Consider the following 13,345-nt stretch of genomic DNA (forward strand, 5'->3'; position numbering starts at 1 on the left):
GCCAAATGATGCAGTATTTTTAGTTGTAATTACTGGCTTGTTCTCCAATCCACTCCTTGCCCAACGACCTCCCTTGCTTCTCCCAAGAATCTTAATACAGTTTCTTCCCCTCAAAAATCCAACTGGCTACATAGATCTTCACTACTCGCCCAACCCTCTGACTCTTCAGTAAAATAAAGGGAGGAGAAAGAAATCAAAACCAACGAACCTATTTTACATATCTTCCCCTCCAGGGAAAAGATCTTAGCAATTTTCTAAAGGCTAGAGTGAGGTAGGAGGTGTCAAAAGCACCCTTACCTCCCCCAAACAGGCAGTTTTCGACTTCAAAAAACGGTTGTGGTAAAAATATCTCCCAAGAACAGCCAGCTGTTTATTTATAAATCTGTGCGTAGGGAAGCTTTATTTTTCTGAAGTGTTTTCAAGAACATGCACAGTGTTTGGGTGAGAGGGGCCAGCCTTGCTGGCGGCGAACCAAAGAGCAGGGAATCACAAAAGACGGCCGGCGGCGAGGAGGCTGGGGTGACGGGGACCCCGTGGATAACGGGCTTGAGGACGCCCAGGGCTTCAGCCTTTTCCAGGCGTCCCTCGCCGGGGGAATGCAGAGCAGCTGCCGTTCTTCCCGCGCCCCAGCAGATGGTGGTGTCAGCCCGGCCTCGTGCCCGGCCGCCGCTGCGCCCGCGCCCCTCCCCTCGCAGATGGCTTAATCAGGGCTCCCGCCCGCCCCTCCGCGGCCCCCGCCCCGCGCGTCTGGGCGAGCGCTGCGAACGTGGAGCCAGGCAGTCAAGTGTTACTGCGTACAGCAGGTAGCCTGGCAACTGAGAGCATAATACCGAGCAGATGGTGTTCGCACGGCGTGATGGACATCACACACGACAGCCTGAGACAATCCAGGAATTCCCTGGTGACTCGAGGCCCTCTTTGCACAAAATGAGTTCTCTCTCCATTGCCGTGTATCTCTGGGGTTATCTGCCCCCCTCCTCCGACTGACACTGAACTGGTTTCTCATTACCGACTTTTCTTCCAGCCGGAGGGGAGGGAGAATTCAAGTGGGGGAGGGCGCGGGAAGGGGACGTGGAAGGAAACGGAAGGGCTGGGAGTGGGGTAGGGGGGCAGTGGCGACCTCCGGGGGGGGGGGGAGGGTGGCCGACACCAGACCCCAGGGCCGACAGCCCGGGAGGGACCGGGTTCCAGGACCCCAGCTGCACAAAGCCGGCCCGGGGAGGGGGCGATAAGGAGAGAGCCTCGGGTCGGCCCGGCACCGCTGCTTCGGCTCAGAGTCCTTGCAATCGCTTGGCCTACGAACAACCTAAATGAAATTTAGGGTTTTATTGAAAAAGTCCCCTGGGGCCTAATTTAGCCTCTCGACTCCAGCCTATATGCTTACAAGTCCTTAGGGGACTCCGGCTAGGAAGTCAGGCGTGGGGCCCGTGCGTCCCCGGCAGGACCTAGACTGCCTCTCGGCGCAGGCGGCCCTAACAAAGAAGCCCACGAGGCGGTCCCGGGCGCGGGCAGGGGCGGTGCGGCGGCGCTCGGGAGACCCGCGAGGGGCCCTGGAGGTCCTCGGCCCGCGCGCGCCGCTCGGGAGCCCGCGAGGCTGCGGTGTGCTCCAGCGGGCGCATTTCCCAGGCCCCGCCACATCGTGTGTGTTAGTGGCTGGGAAGGACACGAGGACAGAGATGAGGATTGTTCGTGGCAGGAAAGAGTAAAAATAAATCAATGCATAAACAAAAAGGATGCCCCAGAAAACCTGTGCTTTTCAGACACACACACACATACACACACACTCACTCACTCACTCTGAATTGGGTCAAGTAAAAAAAAAATTTTTTTTAAAGAAGGAATCTTTAGCCCAAGTGGGATTTCAACTAAATTGTATATATCAAAAGATAGCTACATCCAACCTCTCACCAGAATCCAGAGGCTTTCTCCTGCAAAGATACTACTGAAAAGTTTTATTAGTTAAGTTTGAGAAGGCGAAAGTATGTATCAGAGGTGAAAGCTAACATGACAATTGCTTGGCCAAAGAGCGCAGCAGTTTTATGTGATTGAGCAGCACAGGATGAATCGAACACCCATGATGGCTAGACAGAGGCGCCTGGCTGTGACTCCCAGAGGTTCAGGCAAGCCATCTGACCTCTCTCAGTCCCCACCCCCTGAAATGAAAACCATACTCATAAGACTCCTTGACAATGGAAATTTTGGAGGTGACATAGTTAATGAAGTGTCATAGAAAGGAAATAGCTAAGAATACTCTAAAACCTCCCCATTCCCAGTATGGGCAATTTGGGAAAAATGAGTAACTAAAAATTAGGGGTTCTCGAATGTGGTTCCAGGATCAAATGCATTAGTCCCCACCTGGGAGCTTGTTAGAAATGCAAATTCCCAGGCTCCCCTCTAGGCCTCCTGAATTAGAACTTTTGGGGGTGTTTTAACAAGCTCTCCAGGTGGTTACGATGTCCCATAGAGAATCATTGGGGCAAATAATCCTGTGCCCTGATTAGATCGCAAAGATGCACTTTCAAAAGCAAGTCAGGGTGCTGAGTTGCTTAGTTTCTATTGCAAAATTTCCTGCTTTGGAACAAAATTCTCAAAATTTTCAGAGGGTTGCTCAGGCCAGTGATGTTTGCAATGCAAACCCAAGAATTCTGAAAGGAGCCCATGGCTGAAAGGAGCCAATTCTTCCAGGACCGACTACTCCAGTTGCAACTGTGCTGTGGAGGCTGAGGAGCACCCATGACTGAGGAAGGGTGAGTCCCCTATAATGCCCTTGCTAAGGGGAGCATCAGACATCCCTAGACTTACAAGTCCCTCGTGTAATAAGGTGAACTATGGAAAGCTATGATTTGAGGAAAGTTCCCTCTGATTGAAAGAGTTCTTCAAATATGAAGAATGTAACACTTATGGGGCACCTACTCATTGCAAAACACTCTACTAGGGGCTTTCACCTGTATGTTTAACTCATTTTGTTGATTTTTTTTTTTTTTAAGCCCAAATTTCTGAGAGGTTAAGGAACTTGTCTGATGTCCCACAGCTGGTGGTGGCGTCTCTGGGATTCTGACTTTTCCACTGACCATAACATGCATCTGGTCTAAATTGAGCAGACCACCCAGGAGGACGTTGGAATAAAAAGAAATGGGAAGGGGGTGGGGAGAGGAATGGGCATAGAATAAAAAGGTAGAAACCCTTGGGATCAAAGGATGCAACTGAAAGAGCACCAAAATATGCATCATTTTTTTTTATATGTTGCCTGGTACCCAAAATTGGGATGCCTCTGTGGTATCAACTTTGACATTTAAAGAAAGGGCATAAGATTAGATCATTCAACCATAAGTGGAAGGAAGAAACAAACTAAAATAAAACCTTAGAATTCCCTTTGAAGTTGATCAGGTGTCAAGGCAGTGATTTGGTTTTCTTTTACAAACTTTCTTTTTCCAGAAAAATTTTTACTGTGGGTTTGGAGAGGTGTTTACAATAAATTCATAGCAGAGCTCCAAAAGGGCCCACCCCATCTAATATCCTCTGTCTCAGCAGATTATTGAAGAAGATTGGATTAAAAGGTTTGTTTTGTGATGTGTGATGGTTGTGTCCCCAAGATGATTGAGTTTGAGGCAGAGTTCATCAATTTAGGAGGCTTATCACTGAAGCAGCAATAACTTGGGGCCCAATTCGAAGGCTGCTAAATGGGTTCAGCAAAGCTCTTGGTTCAGCTTCTAGAAAGGAACAGTGTACATTGGGGGAACCCCACAGGCCTGGGTAGAAACTCAGCTCCACCACGGGCCCAGTGACTGGCACATAACAAACAGCTTGTGGTTGTTATTCTTACTGCCGAAACCTCTTGATCATGCAGGGCATCCTTCAGGGTGAGGGAAGTGCTATGTTTCTGGTGCTAGCTTTAGCTCCTAAAATAAAGGGGAACAAGACTTGTCATGGTCAGGCCAGGCATGGTGGCTCACGCCTGTAATCCCAGCACTTTGAGAGGCTAAGGCGGGTGGATCACCTGAGGTCAGGAGATCAAGACCAGCCTGGCCAACATGGTGAAACCCCATCTCTACTAAAATACAAAAATTAGCTGGGCTTGGTGGCGTGTGCCTGAAGTCCCAGTTACTCAGGAGGCTGAGGCAGGAGAATTGCTTGAACCTGGGAGGCGGAGGTTGCAGTGAGCCGAGATTGCACCACTGCACTCCAGCCTGGGCACAATACAGCGACACTCTGTCTCAAACAAACAAAAAAAAGGTCTTGGTCCCCATTATTTTAGGAGCTAAATGCTTAATTGATAGGGCAATTACTTAAAAAATATACATTTTGCTGATTCCTTCCTCTGCTTCCCAATTGCTGGGGAACATTTGAAAAACAATGCACAAAAGTATAGATAGAAAAAAAGGTACAGAGAAAAAAAAATGCAGAAAAGTATAGATAGAAAAAAAGTAAACAGAAAAAAGCTAACACTCATTTTTTACACTCAAAGGTAACCACTGTTAATATTTTGATGTGTTTTTATATTTCCTCCTAGTTTTATCCCAGATGCAATAACATATTTTTATGCTTATGATCATGGTATATACACAGTTACACACACCTACTGATTCTTAACTAAGTAACATGGGAGAGGTAGAAACTTCTAACTTTCCAAGTGCTTCCAAGTGATCATTTCCTGGCAGGATGATATCCTTATGGCATCCTTCCTGGCAAGGCTTTTAAGCTCCTTTGGGACCAAGACTATGAGTCTTCCCCGTATCCAGCACAGAGCTAGGGCCACAGCTGCAGCAAAATACAGATTTACTGAACTCAACTGACTAATTGGCTGGGATGAATTCTAGCCTAAACCAACATCAGGTATAACTGGAGAGGACAAAATGATGGCCCTATAATGGACAGCTTCTCCGAGCTCCTGAGCTGACCCTCTGCTGAATGTTAAAGAAAGGGTTAAAGTTGGCAGTCCAGTGCTAAATGTGAGAATGCCACCAGCCACAGGAAGGTCAGCCTTTCAAGGCCATTTTTTGCAGGGATAAAAGCAACAAAAATACCATTTGTCCTTATCAGTGCTTTGAACATAGTTACCATAAGTCCCTCCAATGGAAACACAACTTTGAGAGTTATGCTTTTCGTCTGCCTTTGATGTAAGTTATAGAGTCCTTTTGATCCCTTTCTTGTGATTAATTCCACCACCAAAGCAATTCTACACTGGTTAAAAGTTCATTAGTGTACAACAATAGAAGCTTGATTAAATAAATTATGGTACATCCATACCATGAATACTAGGCAGCCAATAAAAATCATGCCTCCTTAGACTATCTAATCACATAGGAAAAAGCTTACCATATATAGTTAAGAAAGGCAGAGGAGGAAAGCAGTTTCTTTTTTTTTTTTTTTTCCTTTATGTCCTCAGGTGTTAAAACTAAAAAAAAAAAAAAAAGCAGTTTCTATAAACACTAGCCGCTGGATAGTCTTGTTAGACAAGAATTATAAGGGATTTTTATTTTTATGCTTTTTCAAATTTTATATGATGAATATATATTACTTTTAGTATTATTTTTAAAAGCTTGTTAAGAATAAGGCTAAACTATTATGGAATGAAATGTAGAGTTTAAGAGGGGCCCAGGTTATGTCTGGGACCTGGACTATTTCTCCCTGAGCCCACCTTACGCTCTAGAGGGTGTAACAGACATGCTTAAGTGGCAGGTCCCCTTTTAAAACCTGTACATGGCTTCCACAACTGGGCTTGGATACAGGTTCAGCAACTAGGTCGGCTTTACATTGCTGCCACAAAGAGCTCCTAAGTCCCAGAGGAAGGGTACTGACCATCTTCCAAGAATTCTTTGGTCTACCTGGACAAGCCTGCTCTCTGTGGCACCACCCAGCTCTCTGTGGCTTTTCTCTGTCTTAGGCTTGAAGCCACAGTGCATGGCCAGAACCAGCCAGACCTTTGGAGTTCAAGAACTCGAGAGGTGGGTGAAAACTGCCATTGCCTCCACAGACTGTCTTCTCTGTGGAAAGAAGACCTGAGTCACCAGGGCTGGGAAACCTGCACCACTGAGACGAGCACAGCCTCTGCCGGCATGCAAGTGGCCGCTGTCAGGACACACGGACTGAAAGTGGTTTGTCAGCTGCTCCATTAGGTTTTTTTTTACCCATATGTTTGCTACCTTTCTTTCCTTGATTTAAAAATAGGGAGGGGGAGCAGTCTCAGCTGTCTTCAGCTGCTAGGGAGATTTTTTTTCCCCTCCTGAGCTACTGTTTCCCCCAACCCGAGCCTTTCTCTCTTATTGTACCCACCCTTTCTGATGAAGTCATCAAAGCAAAGATTGCATAACTGATGCATAGGCCTATCTTGTGTTATACTGGGAGACAGGCCAATGTTTCCGTTAATAGACAAGAGCACCACCACGCTGCCAAATGGAGCTCTCTGCTGCAACCACTACAAGACAGGAAGAAGGGAAGGGAAGCTGAGTGCTCAGGGCATGCTGTGGAGGGAAGGCGAGGGCACTTCCCGCCGTCATCTCCAGAACCGCCACAGCCTTGGGAGGGGGGCTGAGAGAGATCAGTGCTGACTGCCTGAGAAGAGGCCTTCCACAGGCTGCCTTTCTGGTGTCCCCATGTTCTTCCTTCCTTCCTTCCAGAGGCCGTGAGAGGGAGGGCCCATGTCAGCCTGCTCTGCCGGTTTCCCGACTGCTGAACCTGTCTGTGGGAAGCTGGGTTTGACCATGTGATGCTGAGGCTCTGAGAGGAGGGCTACCATTTTCCCCACCCTCGGCCCCCATTCCTATGAGTAGAAGCCTGCCCAGCTGCGGTGGTGGGGTTTGAGGAGGCTAGGACTTAGAGCAGGGAAAAACACAAGGAAGCAGAAAGAAAAACAGAAACACTTAGAAATCTGGGATTGGTACTTCTCCTTATGTAAAGATTGTGGCTGACGACCAGCTTCTTAGAGGAAGCAAGTCTAGGAGAAGGGCTCATACCTGGTCCGTGAGGGCCTATGGGGTATCAGGGCATAAGACCACCTGACCCTGGGCCTTGCATCCACAAGAACCTTGAGTTTAGATTTTTAGACATATTCTTTGAACAAGGTTTTACATATACAGTCACTGAGAAATCCTGAGAGGATTGAAAAATAGCATCTATTTTACAGCTTTAAATTGTGCCCTGAGCTCAGCGTGGTGGCTCATGCCTGTAATCCCAGCACTTTGGGAGGCTGAGGTGGGAGGATTGCTTGAGTTCAGTTCAGGACCAGCCTGGGCAACAGCAAGACCTCATCTCTACTAAAAATAAAAAAATCAGCTGGGCATGGTGGTGTGCACCTGTAGTCCCAATTACTCAGGAGGCTGAGGTGGGAGGATCGCTTGAGCCTGGGAGGTTGAGGCTGCAGTGAGCTGTGATTGTGCCACTGCACTCCAGCTTGGGTGACAGAGTGAGACCCTGTCTCAAAAAAAATTCTGCTCTGTTATTAGATCGGGCTGCTCTAAGTCCATTATCAATTAACATTCTTTATATGTCCTGTGTTTATCTTGTGCATGGTATAATTGCCCTATGCTGTATTTTTTAAAATAAAAACATTGCATTTAAAAAAAGCCCTATTGTCATTTCTTCATTTTGTAAATATACCTGAGCACTCCAAAAAATAGAAATGGCTCAGGTATTTTCTTAACCTTGAAAGACTTGGAGACACACAGGCATAAAAATAAGTTTTAGAAAGAATATAGCACTCAAAGAGGTCTAACACAGCCCTTGACTCCACGCCATACATACACATGGTAACCTGGATAAAGGAATCTGGAAACAATGAGAAATCATCCTCTCTACAGATCTTAAACTTTTCTTTCTTTCTTTTTTTTTTTTTTGAGAGAGAGTCTCGCTCTGTCAGCCAGGCTGAAGTGCAGTGGCACAATCTCGGCTCACTGCAACCTCCGCCTCCCGGGCTCAAGCAATTCTTCTGCCTCAGCCTCCCTAGTAGCTGGGATTACAGGCGTGTGCCACCACGCCCGGCTAATTTTTGTATTTTTAATAGAGGCAGGGTTTCACCGTGTTGGCCAGGCTGGTCTCGAACTCCTGACCTCAGGTAATCTGCCCGCCTTGGCCTCCCAAAGTGCTGGGACTACAGGCGAGAGCCGCCGCGCCTGGCCGTCTTAAACTTTTCACTCTTTAATCAGAACTCTTCTTGGGAAGCATGATTCAGCAGTGCTTGTCTTATAGTAGGCGCTCATAAAGGTTTGCTCTCAGTATCGTCCCTATTAATAATGAGGAAATTAGAAACTTTAGGTGGGGCCTATATTTTCAGCTCAGATTTTGTTGGGTCTTAACGGTCACATCAGTTCCTCAGCTGTGTGAAGGAAAACATCCCTGTTTACAAATGACCACTTTTGCTTAGGATAAAAGTTAAGTTGGTAGCTAAATATGAAATGAGACCCTAGAATAAACATTCTTTATACGTCCTGTGTTTATCCTGTGCACAGTATAATTGCCCTTGGGAAGTTGATGGGAAACTTTTAGTGAGGAATAAATCCACCTTTTTGACTATAACAATAGAGGCCTTCTAAGATGGGGGTTATGCACCAAGTATTTTTTGCCACCTATCCCTTCTAAAAGCATAAATATTTTTGCTTAAACATCTGGGATGTAGCACCAGTTTCCTAATCTCTTTCCACCAGAAACTAAAGCCAAGTCTGACCTCCTTACCAAGATATCCCCTCAAATGCCCACTACCACCCCCTCATTTTTCCCCAAAAGCTTTCTGGGGTAATTTCTCCTCTAGCTAGTTGACTTCATACCCACCCCTTCACTCTGCTTCCCAGATCCAGGCGGGCTGCTTTACAGCATAACCATGATTCACATATACACATCTCCACCTAAAGTTACACGCCTCCTTTAAGAGCTGCTGCAACCATTACCGCTTCTCTCCAAGGTGACTACTTGTGGGAGGATAACAGCAGAACAGGAGGGGCAAGGTGATTAATGCTAGAGTAGGACAGGGAGATCTAACCTGCTGTTCAGGAGACTTCTCTACCTGAGAAAGCTTCCCGGACACTAGGGATCCTGTTTCTGGTCTTCCTTCCCTTTGGACCATTTCTCTGATAGACACAGTTTGTTGTACTTTGGCCCAAATAATTACTTTCCCCTTTGTGTTTCTGTTTCCCTTTATCCTCTCCCCCATTTTAAGAATACACAGTTTCTCGATCAGCAATTATTAAACCTTTCTCAAGTCAACCAAACCTTTTCTGGAAGCTGACACTAAATATACATGGCTGTAACCATGCTGAGGAGTGGAGGAGGGGTGAGTGGGGATGACAAACCTGGAAACTGAACTTGAAATCTGTCTCAGATCCCAAAGATACCACACGGGGAAAAGCCAGCCAGCGTGAGATTCCTTTCTTTATTTTCCTTAGGTTCTCAGGGGATAATTTGTACTGAAGGTTACTTTCTATAGAAAGCCTTGAGAACACTACCTCTTAATCATATTTAGAAGCGTATAAAAAAGATTGACAAGGCCAATCTTGATTCCTTTTTTCTTTGATGTAGTCACAGAGAATTTTGAAGGAACGATGGGGTCTCTGAGTCCCCACTAAGAAATAAAAGTAAGTCCTCATGTACATTCATGTACAGGGTGCTGAGAGCTCACATGTGGAGGGGCCATCCCTATGGCCATAGAGTCCTGCCACGGTCATTGTCACAGTTGTCACTGCTGTAGCAGGGTCCCAGTCACTCTTAGTACCTCTCAGAGGTTTCTTGGGGACACAGCCCAAATACATCCTGTAGTCAGATGCACAAACACCTTGGGTAGGAACCTAGAGAGGTCTGGAATACTCTGATTCACCTTCTGCTAAGAGACTTAGATAAGGAAGGCTGACTAGGTCAGTTAAATTGATTGCCAAGGTGGCTGACCTAATAGAGGTTCAGGGATCTGGTTTGAGAACATGGAGCCTCAGACCCTTCCCTTCAAGCTGTGCAACATTGCATATCCTTAGTGTCATTTTCAGTCTCAGCTTCCAGATCTTAGAGTTGATTTTTCTTAAAGAACACTCACAGCTAAAACAAACAAACAAAACAAATAAGCAAACAACCCACTTGCTTAATATGATATACCACCCCCCAGGAGCATGGGTTGTGGTTATAGCTTTGCTTGGGATTTTATGTGGAGTAAGTCACTTCATGGCTAACATGCAAATATTGCTCAGAAAACAAGTATACCTCCCCCTGAAGTCTGAGCACTAGAACACAATGTGTGGCATGTATATTTTGCTATTAAAGTTTGCTTTCAATTTGAATATGCATCCCACTTTTTGAAAAACTTTTATTGCTCAAGGAGTCTGCACAGGCCCAGTACCCCAGCACAATGGCAGGGGCTATGGTGGGACTCTCAGACTCTCACTGCAGTGCAGCCACGGCCCCTGTCCTGGAGGGAGACTGAAATCCGAGTGCAGAGACAAGGTGCACTTCACGGAAAAGCTCAAAGATGACACCAGCTGGTCAAGAGGCAAGCTGTGTGGCGTGTGTTCTGTTTCCATTCGATTTCCATAGAGCCAGGCTGACCAGACCCGGGATGGGCAGAGCGGTGGCGTGGCGTAGAAAGAGGCCCAAATGTGGATACAAGGCACATGAGTTCTAGGCAGTGTTTGACCTGGGGCAAGTCACTGAACATTTCTAAGCTTCAGTATTCTCCTTTATGAAATGAGGAAGCCAGTCCAGGTAATCTCCAAGGTTTCTACTTGCTCTAACATTTCTCTGGTTCCACTTGGAAAGAGCTTCATGGATAAGCGGGGACTTGACTGAGAGCCTTGATGGAAGTGTAGATTTGGATTTGAGTGAGAAGAGAAGGAAGGAAGGAGAGCGGCCACCTGCAAGGAGGGAGGTGGCCACCCAAAGTTGGGGTGTTTGCTGGGATGTGTGAGAAGAAAGCTTCACAGGGTGGGACTGGCCATGGACAGATCTGCATGCAGGCAGATCCAGCCGACTCAACCACTGTCCATCAGGAGCCACAGCAGGTTCTTAAAGGGAATAAACGCTAAATGCATTACTTTAAGGAGATTAAGCTAGTGTCAGGTAAAGCAGAGATTAGAACAGGGCTGGATCTGGAGAAAAGTGGGCAGGAAGGGTTGGGAGGTAGCCATGGGGGTAATCCCATCAGGAGGTGAGGGGAAGCTGGCTGAGATTTGGCACTTGACTGTGGGAACTGAAAAAAGCCAAATGCACCTGCCAGGCATATTCCTGCAAGAATAAGAATTCTCATGTGCAAATATCTGGGGTCATTTTCCGGTCTGGGATCCCACCTCCTCCCACTCATTTCTCTTCTCTATTATTGTGTTCTGCCCAGTCCACATGGCTACCAGAAACCTGGCAGAGATATAGTGATCCCTGCTTTAAAATCAGGTAAAAATAATGCTAGTTTTTCTGGTCTTCTCTATTTTTAAAAAACTAAATTTATTTAAATGTGAATTTAGTATACAGGATTTTAAACATACCACCTGGTTTTTGACAGGGAGTAGAACAGTAGGTATATACTGTGAATATTTTCAAAGCCCTAACAATATATCCTGGGGATGGAGGAAAGATGGCAGGCAGTAACAGGAAATGTGACCGCAACAACTTGGAGAAGAAGAAACCTTTTAGTTTTTGTGCTTCCTTAACTTGTTTCTCCAACTTTCTCCTGCTACTAAATGTTTCATTCACTCAACTTTTTTCAAGAAGTCCTGACAAGTAATAACAAAAGTTCTATGGTGGCCCAATTAAAGACTTTTCATGACAAGTAGACTTCATAACAAATGTGATAACTAAATATTTCCTAAGCATAAGCTCTCAGTTGGATTTTTTATTAAAAAGTCAGAAAATCACTCTCGGTCTTATTGCTAAATCTTGTTTGCAACAGAAATGGTATGTTATATTTTTATAAGATAATTAACATGGCATGTATTCCACTAACCTTTTAAATCTGAACTAGAGATGGTAATAAGAATAATTTCTAACAAAATAATTCATCAGTACACAACCAGCTGGACTGTTGAAAATGTATGATTGAAGTTAAGAATACCTTGGTGGTTTGAGGTAAAAACATGTTTTATGTCAACAAATTGGAGACTGAGTGTCTTCTCTGAAAAAAATGAAAAATCTTCCCTTTAAAAATTTTCCTACCCCTTATCAAGACGACAGAGGAGAAGCAGATACCCTGGTCCACAACACTCTGAAATTACCACTGGGCTCTGGAAAATGGATTGCTTCACCTATTTGTTCTGTCTTCTAATCCCAGGGAGGGGCTGCAAATCTCCCCATCTGTCTCTCTCGCTCTGCGGGCCCCTCGTTGCCATGGTCTTTCCCACAGTATCTAAAGGAACAAGATTCCGCAGACGTTTGACACTGGACCTCCGCAGGCAGCCAATTTGTTTTCCTTTCACCTCCCCCCTTCTCCTCCTCTCTCCCTTTCTAATATAGCATATTCTTTCTGTGCACCCACCAAAAGTAATGTGTCAAACTATGATTATGTTTTCTTTTATTAAACAAGTAGAAGAGAGACGGATTGCTTTCCTTCCTTTGATCAAGTAAAGGTAATAAAAAGCCTAGGGAGAATCGGGTGGGAGGGGGTTGCTGGCGTCTGCTGTCCTAGACTAGGCCAGCTTTTGTCGGGGGTTCATCTTAAGAAATTGTGGGCCACCGGCCGTGGCTTTCCTTCATGGCCCAAGGCTTGCAGCAATTGCTTCTCACTGTTCCTGTGTTTGGAACCTACTGAGTCTGTGCAGCCCTTAGTGGTTTTGTCTTGTGCTCTGGGAAAAGCAAAGGGGTTGAGGATGGAGGGAAGCCCTGTCCTCAGAATGTGCAGGGAAGTCAATCCTTAAATGATAGTTTCTGTAGGGTGGAAATACCAGTCTATTTGAACCCTTAAAGCTTATACCAAATCCACACTCTCTGCATCACTGAGAAAGGAAATGTAACTTGAGAGTTTGTGGCGCCGGTGGGAGGAGGGAGAAGAGTGCAGAGCGCGGGCAACTTTCCCCCACCTTTTAGACAGAAACTTTTCCTTCTAGCATCTGCATCTCTTTAGTTAGAGAATGAATTCTAGGGGGAAGAACTTTAAAAATGTCTTCCTTGTAGGTCGGGCACAGTGGCTCACGCCTGTAATCCCAGCACTTTGGGAGGCCGAGGCAGGTGGATCACCTGAGGTCTGGAGTTCAAGACCAGCATGGCCAACTTGGTGAAACCCCGTCTCTACTAAAAATACAAAAATTAGCCGGCTGTGGTGGTGTGTGCCTGTAATCCCAGCTACTTGGGAGGCTGAGGCAGGAGAACTGCCTGAACCGGGAGGGTGGAGTTTACAGTGAGCTGAGATAGTGCCACTGCAATCCAGCCTGGGGCAAGAGAGCAAGACTCC

General features: G+C 46.1%; 1 protein-coding gene and 1 long non-coding RNA gene across 4 annotated transcripts in view; one reads left to right on the top strand and one right to left on the bottom strand.

Moving 5' to 3' along the window:
* Window positions 1-13,345, bottom strand: part of MAML3 (mastermind like transcriptional coactivator 3) — a 437,380-nt gene that overhangs the window by 17,573 nt on the left and 406,462 nt on the right. The window lies entirely within an intron of this gene.
* On the top strand, window positions 1,153-12,486 carry LOC134809809 (uncharacterized). Its single transcript, XR_010156348.1, has 2 exons — window positions 1,153-2,747; window positions 5,885-12,486. It is a non-coding gene; the product is annotated as an uncharacterized LOC134809809 (long non-coding RNA).

This window comes from Pan troglodytes, chromosome 3, assembly GCF_028858775.2.
Source record: "Pan troglodytes isolate AG18354 chromosome 3, NHGRI_mPanTro3-v2.0_pri, whole genome shotgun sequence".
NCBI lineage: Eukaryota > Metazoa > Chordata > Mammalia > Primates > Hominidae > Pan > Pan troglodytes.